At 45.2% G+C, this 14,614-nt stretch overlaps 1 protein-coding gene across 4 annotated transcripts in view; it reads right to left on the reverse strand.

The window, feature by feature from the left end:
* Positions 1–14,614, reverse strand: part of ACYP2 (acylphosphatase 2) — a 161,834-nt gene that overhangs the window by 254 nt on the left and 146,966 nt on the right. The gene's annotated exons all lie outside the window — the stretch shown is intronic.

Here is a 14,614-nt window from a genome sequence, read left to right on the forward strand (position 1 = left end):
TTAGAATAAAATGAACTGCATGTGTGCCATTTGCTCTTCTGTTGTGCTTTCTATTTAAAGGGTTTATGGAGCTCAGCTTTTCAATGTGGAAATTAGTCCTGATAAATGGTTTCCAAATATGTTGTTATCTCCCTCAGCTGTTTTTCCCCTTTTCTCTTTACAAGCAAGATAAAACGATTTAAATAGTAAATAAAATTGTCAGTGTTTCAAAATACATTGTAGAATATTACATACAGTTAAATCTAGACTCTGAACAAAATTTTAGCTGAAGTAGGCTCCTTAAGGGTGCATTATTAAAACGACAGGTTTCAGAGTAGCAGCCAAGTTAGTCTGTATCCGCAAAAAGAAAAGGAGTACTTCTAGCACCTTAGAGACTAGCAAATTTATTTGAGCATAAGATGAAGTGAGCTGTAGCTCATGAAAGCTTATGCTCAAATAAATTTGTTAGTCTCTAAGGTGCCACAAGTACTCCTTTTCTTATTAAAATGAGTACTCAGTTTTACCTATTTTAATTATGTCATTCATTATAATAGTATGTGTTTACAAAGTTAATAGAGTACTCATTGCAAGCACCCCAGGACTATATACAATTAAAAAAAACAGTAACAAGAAAGGATTACAATACCCTGGAATGTTTGAGGGGGTCAGAGAAACCTTAAATCAAACAGCATACAAACTACATTAAGAGATTTCAGAGTAGCAGCCGTGTTAGTCTGTATTCGCAAAAAGAAAAGGAGTACTTGTGGCACCTTAGAGACTAACAAATTTATTAGAGCATAAGTTTTCATGAGCTACAGCTCACTTCATCGAATGCATCCGATGAAGTGAGCTGTAGCTCACGAAAGCTTATGCTCTAATAAATTTGTTAGTCTCTAAGGTGCCACAAGTACTCCTTTTCTTTTTACATTAAGAGAACATTACTGAGTTGCAAAGTCAAGTATTAAAAAGTTAGGAAATGCCAGAATTTAGGCTGTCTGGGCAACATTAATTCTGCCCTTGCATGCATGTGTTGTAATGAACAGTCTTTAATTACATAAACACATTGTTTTTCCTCCAAATGACACTGAAATTAATAGGACTACTCCTGGAGTAAGATACTACTCAGTGCGAGTAAGAGTGGCAGAATCTGGCCTTTAGTTAATTCTTTGTTCCAGGTAAGAATGAGCAACCCTTTCCAAATTTCTGTTTTCACAATACACTGTACAAATATGGTGCAGAATTTTTTTCTAAATTATCATCCTTCTTAGCATCACTCACAGTAAATGGATCTGAAATGATTTATCAACACTTAAACTTCCTAAGGGTTTAATTTATCTTATTTATTTGAGAGAATAAAATTTGTTAAAGTATTTTTATTTGTTTGGTTTTTTTTTTAACCTTGCTATGAGGTACCTTTGACCTGTATGCCATATTCTTCATAATAATATTCTTATAATATGATTATAGCATAATTATGATGCACTTTATGCAAGACAGGTCACATGAGATGTCATTGGAAAAGTTATTATTCACTGAATATTTTTATCCTATTTGTATGCATGTATCATTTTTCTATCTGAAGTTATGAATATTGACTATGTATCTGTATTTCAAATTTAGTTACACTTGGGTAATGCTCACTAGGCAAGATGTTTTCAGTCTAGCTAGCTGGTTGAGAAAGGCCTATTCAGGGTAATGAGCCATTAGGGAAAACAATAGGCCTTAGGAGAAGCTTATGCCCCACCTGGTACACCTTCCCAGAGTGCTCCAGACAGCCTGTAAGTAATGGTTGCTATGACTCCACAAGGTCATGTGACCAGGCCACATGATTCTGGACTTCATTTTGGGGTATCAGTGTTTTTCCACAAACTGAGTTTGGGACAAAGGGTTCCTGCCATATGCTAAAGCTATATAAGGCAGGGAGTGACATTATCTGTTGCTCTTCACTCCTCCACAAGAAGACTCCTGGAAATACCTGAGGAATAAAGACTGAACTGGAGAAGTGCTGGACTCAGGCTAAAAGGATTTCTAGCTTGCATATGAAAAACCTAAGGATTCCAAGCTGTAAAGCAAGTACAGCTTGTCCCTTAAGAATCTGCAAGCTTGCTTGTACCCCAGCAGTCAGGGTGAGAAACTGCTAATTCATATCCAATCTATCTAGTATGTTAAGTTTAGTTTGCATTTTTTGTTTATTTGCTAGGTAATCTGTTTTGATCTGTTTGAGATCACTTAAAATCTATCTTTTTGGAATTAATAAACTTATTTTATGCTTTAATCTAAACCAGTACATTTTTAATGAAGTGCTTGGGAATCTTAGCTCAGCAGCCTGTTGCATTTCATCTCCACATTGAGGGAGGGATGAACTCTATGAACTCATGCTGTACGGTTCCCTGTGCAGTGCAAGATGGTATAATTTGGGGGTTTATACTCCAGTGGGGGGGCTGCGTACCTGGGTTATCTTGGCTGTAGCCTCTCTATTGTTGGTTCATGCAGTGTCTGGTCAGACAGCCTGCATGTAACTGCAGCTGGGTGTGTCCCTGCCTGTGTGAAAGTGTAGGATCGGGAGCGGGTCTCCAGCTTGTCACAGCAGCACAGTGTGAGAGGGAGCCCAGGCTGGTGGGTCACAGGCTCAGTGGTACCCCAGTTCCAGGTGGCACCCATCTGGGGGGAACCCGTCACAGTACCTGTTAGAGCAAACTCTTGTAAAGTGTAAGCTGGCTTTAGCCAGAGCTTCAGGCTACACATTGTATAGTATTGTGCTTTTTGTCTAAAATGAATACCTCTGCTCCACAAAATCCAGTACATTCTGTGTGTGCACTAACAGGATATAAAGATAGGTGATTATTTTTTAGGAACTTACAGATATGAAAATAATACAAATAACTGATGTGAGATTTAATAATCACATTGGGTTTTACTACTAGAATGGCTCTACAAAGATTTACTAAGGATCAAATTATTTCTCAAGATTCTAGATCATAATAGAATCCACTAAAGTAAATGCAATAACAAAGTAGAATTCATTTTCTGTGTACTGCATCTAAAGAGGAATGCATTTTACATACATTTTTATCCATGACTAAGACTGTCTTAATTAAGTAATTGTTCACTTAACAAAGCAGTTAAAACATAAGATGTTGTTCAATTCAATAGGAATTTGAAGAGCTAAAGCAATTAAATTGTTGATTAGTTTTACTGAAAGTTAAACTCAGCATTACACAAATAAAATATTCTTGCACTGAGACCAGGGCCAGCTCCAGCTTTTTTGCCACCCCAAGCGGTGAAGGAAAAAAACAAAACAAAAAACCAAACCTCGTTGAGCTGCCACCAAAGTGCCGCCGAAGAGGAACTGCAGGGCGGCAGGGCCCACCGCCGAATTGCCGCCGAAGACATGGACGTGCCGCCCCGATGACGGATGGAGTGCCGCCCCTTTCTATGGGCCGCCCTAGACCTTCGCTGGTGCCTGGAATCGGCCCTGACTGAGACTTATCTTGATATCTCCACCACGAGAACCACAAATCCATGGAGGCTTTAGACCTTGAACCAATGCATGAAATACACCTGGGACATAGGCCGTGTTTTATTATAGCCCTGTCAAGAACCTGGGAAAAGTGCCGATAGGAGATCTTTTTATGCTGAATTTCTGACAATTCAATGTAATATCTGAAAGTGCCACAGAGACCTTTGCTGGCTGTACGGAACAAGAAAGGAGTTTTCTATTACTTGTATTACAGCAGGAGAAACAATTCAGTGTTGCAAGCAAAATGGTTAGTTAAATGCTTGTATTAATGACCTGGCCCTGAACAACTAAACGTTATCCTTGCAGGCTAGTGTAGAGATTCCTGGTTAGTTAGGAATCTCTAGTTCTAAAGGTTAGTTATGAAAGCAAATATGTGCCTAGAGCTCAAGTGTTTTGAGATATAACTTTAGGAGCTGTAAGAATGCACTTGGTGGGTTAGTGAAGCATGCATCCAAGATAGAAGCGCCCTTATAGGAAGGCTCAAGCGAGGCTAAGTGGAAAGGAAAAGGTCCCTTACAAAATACCACACAGAACTAGGGAGGTGTATGTGTGTTCAGAAGGAACTGGCTGTGAGGACACAAGCCTTGATTTGGTCTATAACTGTTTATTGTAGATCAAATTAATATCCAATTTCTACTAAATGTTTACACAGAGTTAGACCCAAAAGAGATTGTTCCCAAGGAGCTATGTGGGTTGTTAGTTGTGTGACTCCAATGTGGTCACAACTTCTTCACGCTGCCATCCTGCAAAAACCTTGAAAAATTTACTTTGAACCAGTGCTTATAACACATAGGTTTTGGTACCCAGAGGAGGACTCTGTAGGACCTTCCTATCTGCTATGCTTAATTTCAAAATCCAATGGAATCGTTAATTATTTTTAAAAAAATAACCATTTGTTCTTTCAGCACTTTGCCATGCCACCTAGCTTTAATTAAAAGTCACAAAAATCTAGGGAACAGACCCTGGGAATCCCTACAATTGTCAGACATATGAAGTGTACAGAATCTTTGATCTTATTTTTTTAAGACCTCCTTGAAACCCTTTATATGTAACTAATACATAATATAATATCATGTATTCATTTGTAAAACACTTTTGACTAGTATCAAAGCACATAGGTCTCGTTATTAATGCAGATAAAACTAAGTCCCTGGTTATTACTATCACAGTCTCCAACTCCAGATTACAACCAGCTCAGTATTAACCTATCCAGATGGAATAGTGAGCAGATGGCAACTGTCAAATACTAGGGCAGCATCAAAGATGGGTGCTGGAGGATACCTGAAAGATGTGGACACTTGTGTAGCAGCAGCAGCTGCCATGCTTTAGGCCTTTCAGTGGCCTCTGGGGCAATTATAACATCTAACTTGCTATGAAACTGAAGATCTATAGAGCCATGGTTACACCACCTTTATTGTATGGCAGTGAAACAGGAAGGCTGAGGAGTGGCCACTTGGTGTTTACAATTCTCATCGTCTTTGTCAGCTGCTCCATATTAAGTGACAGGACAAGATTCACAATGAGGCTGTTCATAGCTAAACCCACCAACCATCTCCATCAACACTGCTTTGGTTTTAGCAACTTTTTTGATATGGACATGTCACATTTAGTAGGATGGAAGACCAATGAATTAAAATGTGTTTACCAAGGAATACTGCTACATAGCCAGCGATCGCGTGGTCACCAAAAGCTTCAGTGGATTCCAGTAAGATCACCAATTACGAACATTATGACCCCAAAACCTGTTAATGACCATTGCCAAGGGGGTTACAGGAATATCCAGATTGTGTTATGTACTCTCTGGTTCACCAAAGAATGTCATATGAGGCCTCAAATGAAAGCCAGTGTCACACTAGTTATTAGTATCATTGTGAAATTTATGTACAAATACCATGTATTATGTCCCAAATTGATGGCAATAGAAGAGGTTTTAGAACAAATTGATAAACTGAGCAGTAATAAGTCACAAGGACCTGATGGTATTCACCCATGATATGATATATCATGGTATGATAATAGCCCACCTTAATTGATTAGTCTCATTATAATTGGTATGGCAACACCCATTTTTTCATGTTCTCTGGGTGTGTATATATATCTTCCTATTGTATTTTCCACTGCATGCATCCGATGAAGTGGGTTTTGGCCCACAAAAGCTTATGCCCAAATAAATTTGTTAGTCTCTAAGGTGCCACAAGTACTCCTAGTACTTATTGGTAATATATAATCTATCACTGAAATCAGCATCTGTACCAGATGACTTTGGAAGGTAGTTAATGTAATGCCAATTTTTAAAAATGGCTCCAGAAGAGATCCTGGCAGTTACAGGCCAGTGAGCCTAACTTCAGTACTGGAGACATTGGTTGGAAATTATAGTAAAGAACAGAAATACAGATAATCATGATTTGATGGGGGAAAGACTCAACACAGTTTTTATAATGAGAAGTCATACCTCATTAATTTATTCAAATTCTTTGAGGGAGTCAGCAAGCATGTGGATAAGGGTGATCACTGTATTGACTGGTACTTGAATTTTCAGAAAGCCTTTGACAAGGTCCATCATGACAGACTCTTAAGGAAACTAAGTAGTCATGGGATAAGAGGGAAGGTCCTCTCATGGATCAGTAACTGGTTGAAACATAGGAAACAAAGATTAGCAATAAATGATCCCCTTTCACAATGGAGACAGGGGAACACTGGGGTTCTGTACTGGGGCCTGTGCTATTCAACATATTCATTAATGAGCTGGAAAAGAGGATGGCAGTTAAATCCTAGTGAGGAAAATAGAAAGGAGCATAAACTCTGTCAAGTGAAGTGCAAAAATATAATGAGGAAGGCCAAAAAAGAACTTGAAGAACAGCTAGCCAAAGACGAAAAAAAAAATAGTAAATTTCTGTTTAAGTACACCAGAAGCAGGAAGCCTGCTAAACAACCAGTGGTGCCTCTGGCTAATTGAGATGCTAAAGGAGCACGTATGGGCGGTGCATGAATCACTGACTGGGGAAGCTAGCCCCCAGCCCCACCCCTTCTGCCCGAGACCCTGCCCCTTCTGTGCCCCTGCCGGCACAGCCTTCCCCCAGCCTATGATACCCACCGCCCATGGGAACACTCAAGGGATAAAGGTCATTGCGGACAAAACTAAATGAATTCTTTGTAATCAGTCTTTATGGCTGAGGATGTGAGAGAGATTCCCAAACTGGAGCATTCTTTTTAGGGTGACAAATCTGAGGAACTGTCCCAGATTGAGGTGTCATTAGAGGAAATTTTTGGAAAAAATTGATAAACTAAACAGTAATAAGTCACCAGGACCCAGATGCCATTCACCCAAGAGTTCTGAAGGAACTCAGATGTGAAATTGCAGAACATAATAACTGTAATTTGTAACCTATCATTTAAATCTACTTCTGTAGCAAAATGACTGGAGGATAACTAAGTGTGATGCCTATTTTTAAAAAGGGCTCCAGAGGTGACCCTGGTAGCCTGACTTCATTACCAGGCAAACGGGTTGAAACTATAGTAAAGACAAAATTGTCAGACACCTAGATGAACGTAATTTGTCGAAGGAAGAGTCAACATGGTTTTGTAAAGGGAAATCATGCCTCATCAATCTACTAGAATTCTCTGAAGGTGTCAACAAGCATGTGGCAAGGGGGATCCATTGGATATAGTGTACTTAGATTTTCAGAAAGTCTTTGAAAGGTCCCTCACCAAAGGCTCTTAAGAAAGTAAGCTGTCCTGGGATAAGAGGGAAGGTCCTCTCATGGACTGGTAACTGGCTACAAGATAGGAAACAAATGGTAGGTATAAACATTCCATGTAGCAAATGGAGAGAGGTAAATCGTGGTGGTTTCACAAGGGTCTGTTCTGGGACCAGTCCTATCAACATGTTCATAATGATCTGGAAAAAGGGGTAAACGGCGAGGTGGCAAAATTAGCGAGATGATACAAATTACTCAAGATATTATCCATGGCAGAATGCGAGAGCTAACAAGGGGATCTCACAAAACTGGGTGACTAGGCAACAAAATAGCAGATGAAATTCAAGGTTGATAAATGCAAAGTAATGCACATTGGAAAACATAATCCCAACTATATAAAATGATGGGTCGGGGGGGGGTGTCTAAATTAGCTGTAACCACTCAAGAAAGAGATCTTGGAGTCAGTGTGGATAGTTATCTGAAAACATCCACTCAATGTGCAGCAGCAGTCAAAAAGCTAACGATGTTGGGAATCATTAAGAAAGGGATAGATTGCCTCTATGTAAATCAGTGGTACACCCACATCTTGAATACTGCATGCAAATGTGGTCACCTCTTCTCAAAAAAGATGTACTGGAATTAGAAAAGGCAACACAAATTATTAGGGGTATGGAAGAGCTTTCATACATTTTCATAGATAGATACTTAGGTCAGAAGGGACCATTATGATCATCTAGTCCGACCTCCTGCACAACGCAGGCCACAGAATCTCACCCACCCACTCCTGCGGAAAACCTCTCACCTATGTCTGAGCTATTGAAGTCCTCAAATCGTGGTTTAAAGACTTCAAGGAGTACAAGGAGAGATTAATAAGATTGGGAATTTTCAGCTTGGAAAAGAGATAACCAAGGGGGGATATGATGGAGGTCTATTAAAATCATGACGGGTTTGGAGAAAATAAATAAGGAAGTGTTATTTACTCTTTCTCAGAACACAAGAACTAGGGCATCACCAAATGAAATGAATAGACAGCAGGTTTAAAACAAACAAAAGAAAGTATTTCTTCACACAACACACAGTCAGTGTGTGTCAGAGGATGTTTGTGAAGGCCAAGATTATAACGGTGTTCAAAAAAGAACTTGATAAATTCATGGAGGATAGGTCCATCAATGGCTATTAGCCAGGATGGACAGGGATAGTGTCCCTAGTCTCTGTTTGCTAGAAGCTGGGAATGGGCAACAGGGGATGGATCACTTGATGATTACCTGTTTTGTTCATTCCCTCTGGGGCAGCTGGTATTGGCCACTGTTGGGAAACAGGATACTGGGCTAGATGGACCTTTGGTCTGACCCAGTATGGCCGTTCATATATTGTTATGATGAACAGTGAAGGCGCCAAGTTTGCAGACAATAGAAAAATTATCAAGATAGCAATGGAGTGAAACTTCAGACATCTGTCCCTGGCATGTGGTTAATGCACAAAATCATGATTTGCAATAAGATAATGGAATTGATGTATGTTACTAGTGTGTTAGAACTCAGTTTGTACTAGAACACTGATCCAAAGGCAATATCTCCAAGATATGGCAATGGTTATATAGCCTTTTATCTCTAGGTCTCTGGTTCAAGTCCCGGCTAGATCAGTAAGGACTCATGGCTGATCCATGGCCCATGTGAGAGGAGTTGGTGGTGTCCACATAACAAAAAAGAACACTACTGGTGGACTCAGAGGCGTACAGTATGGAGGTCGAACTTCCCTCTTATGCCTTTAGGTGGTCCTTCTGGAAATGGTTTCAAACATGCTTATGGAGTGATAGGAGTTGTGATATTGGGGACTGCCTGCAAGGGCTGTGTATCCCAGACACAGAATCTGGGAAGCATGCTATGCATAGGCACTGACTCCGTGGGGACAAATTAGTGGGTGCTCCGCACTCACCAGTAGTCAAGCTCCTCTCTCCTTACCTCCTTCCCACCCCAGTGCGCCATGTCCCTGCTCCTCTCCCTCCCTCCAAGCGCTTCCTGCCCCCGCACCACCTAATAGCTGTTTGGAGGAGCTTAGGACTTTCCAGGAGGGAGGGGGAGGAGTGGGAACACAGCGCGCTCAGGGGAGGAGGTGGAGAAGATGCAGGGCAGGGACTTGGGGGAAAGGGGGTGGAATGGGGGCAGGAAGGGGGTGGGGCTGGGGGGGAAAAGGAAGGGTGGGGTGGGGACTTTGGGGAAGGGGTGGAATGGGGGTGGGGCGAGGGTGGTGCAGAGGCAGGGCCAGACGCCAGGCAGGGGCAGGACCAGGGGGTGGAGTCAAGCACCCACAGGGCAGAGGGGAAGTCAGCGCCCATGATGCTATGAACCTTTTAGTGTCATGCACAGCCAATTGGAACCAGACATAGAATAAAGCAAAGCTCTTGCAAGCACTTTAACACTGAATGATCAATGAACACCGCAGGAGGGGGGAACATTTACATTTCAGCTGCATGTTTTGTACTTGCTCCAGGGACAAAGGGCTTCTCCAGGGCTTGCAGCCTAGCATCTTTCAGGAATCCTATGGTCACTTACAATTAAAAAGAAAATGAATCTATTAAATTTGGGAGAGGTTGTGGGCAGGTAAAATTTCAGATATATACATAGTGCATCTGTCCCATGATGAAACAAGCATGAAGGCATTTCCATACTCAGACTGATTTTTACAATATTTAACCATATTTGTCTCTCTCCCCCTCCCCCACCATCAGTACTGGCGGTTCCTGTTGCTGGCCAGGTCACTGCTCGCCAGGCACCCACCCACCAGCGGTGAGTGGGGGACGGTCCAGTGGCCGATGATGTGGGTGGGTGTGCAAGGCTGAGGGTGGGGTGAAGTTGCAGCACGCAGGGCCGCTGCCCCCCTGCTGGTCCATGAGTGCAGCCCCTGCTGCATGCCAGGTCTCGGCCACCAGGGCCCCACCCCCCCCTCCCATTTCCGTCTGGCACTGGCTGCACACAGCAAGCTGCGGTGGCTGGTGAGTGTGGGCAGGAGCCAGGTGGCAGCTGGTTACATGTTGCCTCTGCTGCCCTTTACGTGCTCCTCCTCTCGCTGTCCTCTCCCTGCTTTGCCCCTTCACCCTCCAGCCCCGCTGCTCCTCCATATCCCCCCCGGCAGGACGCATCCCACTCCCAGCACTGTGCAGAGAACCAGCTCCTGATTGGAGCACTGAGCTCACCAGCAGCCTGGCTGGCAGGCTCCTCCTTTCCCCCACTGCCTCAGGCTGGGCCGGTGCCCCAGGAAAGCCCAAGACACTCTGGCCCAGGGCGCTGGCCAGGAGGAGCCAAGCTCTGCATATGCCAAAGCCCCGCACAGCGCTGGCACAGGGAAGCCTCTCCACCCCTCAGCTAAGTTCTGGAGTGGTGGTGGGGAAGCAATTTCCAGCCTGTTTGCGCCCTTCACAGCAGCCCCCCAGGGAGGGCCTTAGCACCCTCTTCACCCCACGCCCCACCCTGGGTCCTGCCCCCCGGGAGCGTGGGGTTGCTCTATCCTGTTTTCTAGGCACCCTTCCCTGCTGAGCCACCTCTGTGGCCAGGTTCATTGAAGCCCCTGCAGTCAGGTACCCTGGGTCCTGGTGCACAATGCATCCTTAGGGCTTAATCCCTTCCTGCCTGCACTGTAGTTGGACTGGGTAGGAGGCGGCTGGGTTATGTTGGTGGCCAGTAGCAGCCTGGAGGTGTTAGCTGCCTTTCAATACTGTGTGGGCAGGAAGGAAAAAGCTGCTTCCAGCCATGGGGTTGGGGGGAGAAGAAATGAGCTCTGCAGAGACACAGGCCAGGTCATTCCCCCACCCCTTTGGCTGTTAGCAGCTCCCATCCCTTCCCTCCCACATAATGCCAAAAGGCTGCTGCTGGCCATGTTCTGTTGTGAACCCTGAAAGAAATCTGGGGAGGGAGGGCATGTGACCATGCATGGCCCCCCCTAGCCACGTGTTGCCTCGGGAAGACGCGGTGCTAGATACCAGGAGAGGCAAGTCTGGACCGCTAGCCCAGCCAGGCATGGAGGGCTGAGAGCACCCGGCAGGGAGGGGAGGGTCAGTCGATCACCACTCCCCGTGTGAGAGAGGTATATGGGAGTGTGTGTGTGTGTGTGTGACCTCTCTCCATGTGAACCTTAAAGATAAGAAGGTAAATAAAAAGAATCCAACTACTCAGTATTTCTTTTTAACAGGGGCTCAGTCAACTTGATGTTACTTTGAATGTTTTTACTGCATAATTCTGATAGATTGCCATTGAATTCACTCGAATATGAGTAATTTAACCAGGTGTCCCATATTCAGAATGAAAATATGGTCACCCCAGTTAAATGAAATGGAACCAGGTTTTGAAGGTGATCTAAGCACAAAGAGTTGGGGACTCCAGGCGTTAGAAAGGGCTACCTAGGTGTGATTGCCTCTTTCATGTTAACATGGGTGGTGGGTGAACCCACACCTTGGGTAGGCTAGCCAGCTGACCACGTCCCTTTTGCCTGAGGCCCTGCTCCCCACATGCCAAAGCCCCAAACCCTGCCACCCTCATAATAGGAAGACCCCTGAGAACCCCCTGGTGACTGGAGGAGCCCCGACCTCCCTACTCCAGCCATGACAGGTGCCCCTCCCCTTGCCCCCAAACACCAGTCCGGTCCCAGCCACACTGAGCCGAGCCGCTGCCACCACCACCCTGAGCTGCTGGCTCCCCTGAGACTGGCCTAGCCGAGCCACCTCACTCCCCTGCCAGACTCTCCCATCCACTGCTGGCTCGCCGCGTTCACTCCTCACTCCCCTGCCCCAGGGGAGGAGGGACCCAGTGAGCAATAGCAGGCAGCCAACAGCAGCAGCAGTTGGGGCCTTGGGGAAGGGGCAGGGCCACAGCGGCCCAGCTGTCTGGTGGTGGGTCCATGGCTTAGCCTTCCCTGGCCTATTGTTCCCGCCACCCATGCATGTTAACTACAGTGTTGTTTACTAGCACAACAGTGTAACAAGAGGTATATACGCACTTTATATAGAATGAGAAATAGAATCTGAAAAAGGGAACATTGAGCTGTTAAACATTACTGTTTTCAATTAGCAAGGATAGAATATTTTAGATTGCATTTTGAAGATTGTATTTTTAAGTGAGTGAGAGAGTAAACCAACATTTCAAACATTTAAGTACTCCTATAGTGTTGTCTTAACAGAAAACACTATTGCCAACCTCAAGCTTTCAAAATTCATGACTCAGACCCCACGTCATGAGATTGGTTTTAAATAATGAGACTTTACAAATAATAAATGTGGGATTCTTTTTCTTTGCTTTCTGGTTTCCGAGTCTTTAGGATGCACGTGGTTCATGTTTGCAGCCTTTTCTCCACACTCATGAGGGCTAGAAACTTACTTTTATTTTAAATAAGAGTGGAGATTCTCCTTTCATCAATAGTCTCCAGGAACTTGGGTTTAAAAGAAAAAATTTGGGGGACTCTCACAATAAAATAGGGAGAGTTAGCAACACTATGATAAGCTTGCTTTTTTTTTTAATATGAACATTATGTGTGCATGTACGCGCACACACACACACACACACACAGAGAATAAGGCAGGACCAGAAGATGTTATGAGACCATCACATAAATTGAGTATTAACATTTACAGAAATATCGGCGAAAAGGAGTACTTCTGACACCTTAGAGACTAACAAATTTATTTGAGCATAAGCTTTCGTGAGCTACAGCTCACTTCATCGGATGCTTTCGGTGGAAAACAAATAATACATTCGGTTTTCCACCGAATGCATCCGATGAAGTAGCTGTAGCTCACGAAAGCTCATGCTCAAATAAATTTGTTAGTCTCTAAGGTGCCACAAGTGCTCCTTTTCTTTTTTGCGAATACAGACTAACACGACTGCTACTCTGAAAAAAATCGGCATAACAGCTTTTGGTAAAGTTAACATGCTAGAGATGTTGACCCCATCTATAGTACAATTCAAACTAGGTCAGAGAGGATCAGGTTTTTAAACACAATTCTTGCCTGCAAGCATGGGCGGTGGGTATAATAGGCCGGGAGAGGTTCTGCCTCCCCTGGCCCTTGCCGCTGGACACCCGGTTGCAGGTTTGGTGGGGGAAGTTTTTGTTTTATTATGCTTCATGCAGGTTCTGGGGCGGCTGAGGAGGCAGTATGTGCTATTCAGCTTCCTGAGTTCATAAGTAATCAACCTGGACTCCAGAGAGATTACTGATGAACCCAGGAAGCTGAGTAACACATACTGCCTGCTCAGCTGCCCCGGAACCTGCATGGGGCATATCAAAAGCTCAGGTTCTTCTTTGCAGAGAGAGGCTGTCATGCTGCGGCTTTTCCTGAGTGGCTTGGGTTCTAGGGAGGGGCGGAGAAGGGAGGCGTGGCGTGGCTGTGTCTGGCCAAGGGCTCCTTCAGTCAGGTGGAGGGGGCGGGGGACTCAGGGCTCCTCTGGCTGAGGGGGGAGTGCTTGGGGCTGTGGCCTGGAGAGGTGCAGGCAGAAGGGGCAGATCTGGGGGCTCCACCTGCCTGAAGGGGGACTCCACCTGCCACCCACGCCTGCAAGGCACTAATTTAGATTTCCTGGCCAGAAGGGCAGTGCTCCTCCTGGGCCTAGACATCTTCACATCTGAGTCATCATCTACGCTGAATGCAGCAAGACTGCTGAAGTCTGAGTTGTTACTAGACCAAAGACGCTGCTAAGCCAGCTGCCATGCACTATTTCCTCTGCCTCCTCCACAGATTCTTTAGGTTTTATATAAAGTAGAGCAGAGGAGGCAGGAGCAGCGCAAATCGCACATACCAGCTGGGTCAGCAGTAGTGGTGGGTTAAGGATGGGAAATAACTTATAGGCCCCACGTAAACTGCCCCAAAAGCTATGCCTCGGAGCAATCCTCCGTCTCTCCCTTCCGCTGGCTCAGGGACGCAGGCAGAGGTGAAAGTAAGCTGGTACGCCCCAGTACGGCATACCAGCAAGAGCCGGTGCACCATACTGGGACAGCCCCACTTCCCCAGGGAGCAATTTAAAGGGCCTGGGGCTCCCAGCAGTGGCTGGAGCCCCAGTCCCTTTAAATTGCCTCCAGAGCCCCGCTGCTGGAGCCCTGGGGTCCTAGCTGCAGAGCTCCGGCAGCTATTTAAAGGGCCTGGGGCTCCCCTGCTTCTACTGCCCAAGCCCTTTAAATAGCCACTGGAGCCCCGCCGCCGCTACTCCAGGGCTCCTGCGGCTATTTAAAGGACCAGGGCGGTAGAAGCAGAGGAGCCACGGGCCCTTTAAATAGCCCCCGGGCTGATGCTGCTACCCAGGGGGGGGACACTTTACCTTACAGGGTGGGCTGGGGCTGGCTCTGACCCCCTCAACCCCACCCCTTCCACCCTAGGCCCCGCCCCTTCTGGTGGCCAGAGCTGGCCCCAGAGTACCGGTAAGTCACTCGACTTACT

The sequence above is a fragment of the Dermochelys coriacea genome, chromosome 3 (genome assembly GCF_009764565.3).
Source record: "Dermochelys coriacea isolate rDerCor1 chromosome 3, rDerCor1.pri.v4, whole genome shotgun sequence".
NCBI classification, from domain to species: Eukaryota; Metazoa; Chordata; order Testudines; family Dermochelyidae; genus Dermochelys; species Dermochelys coriacea.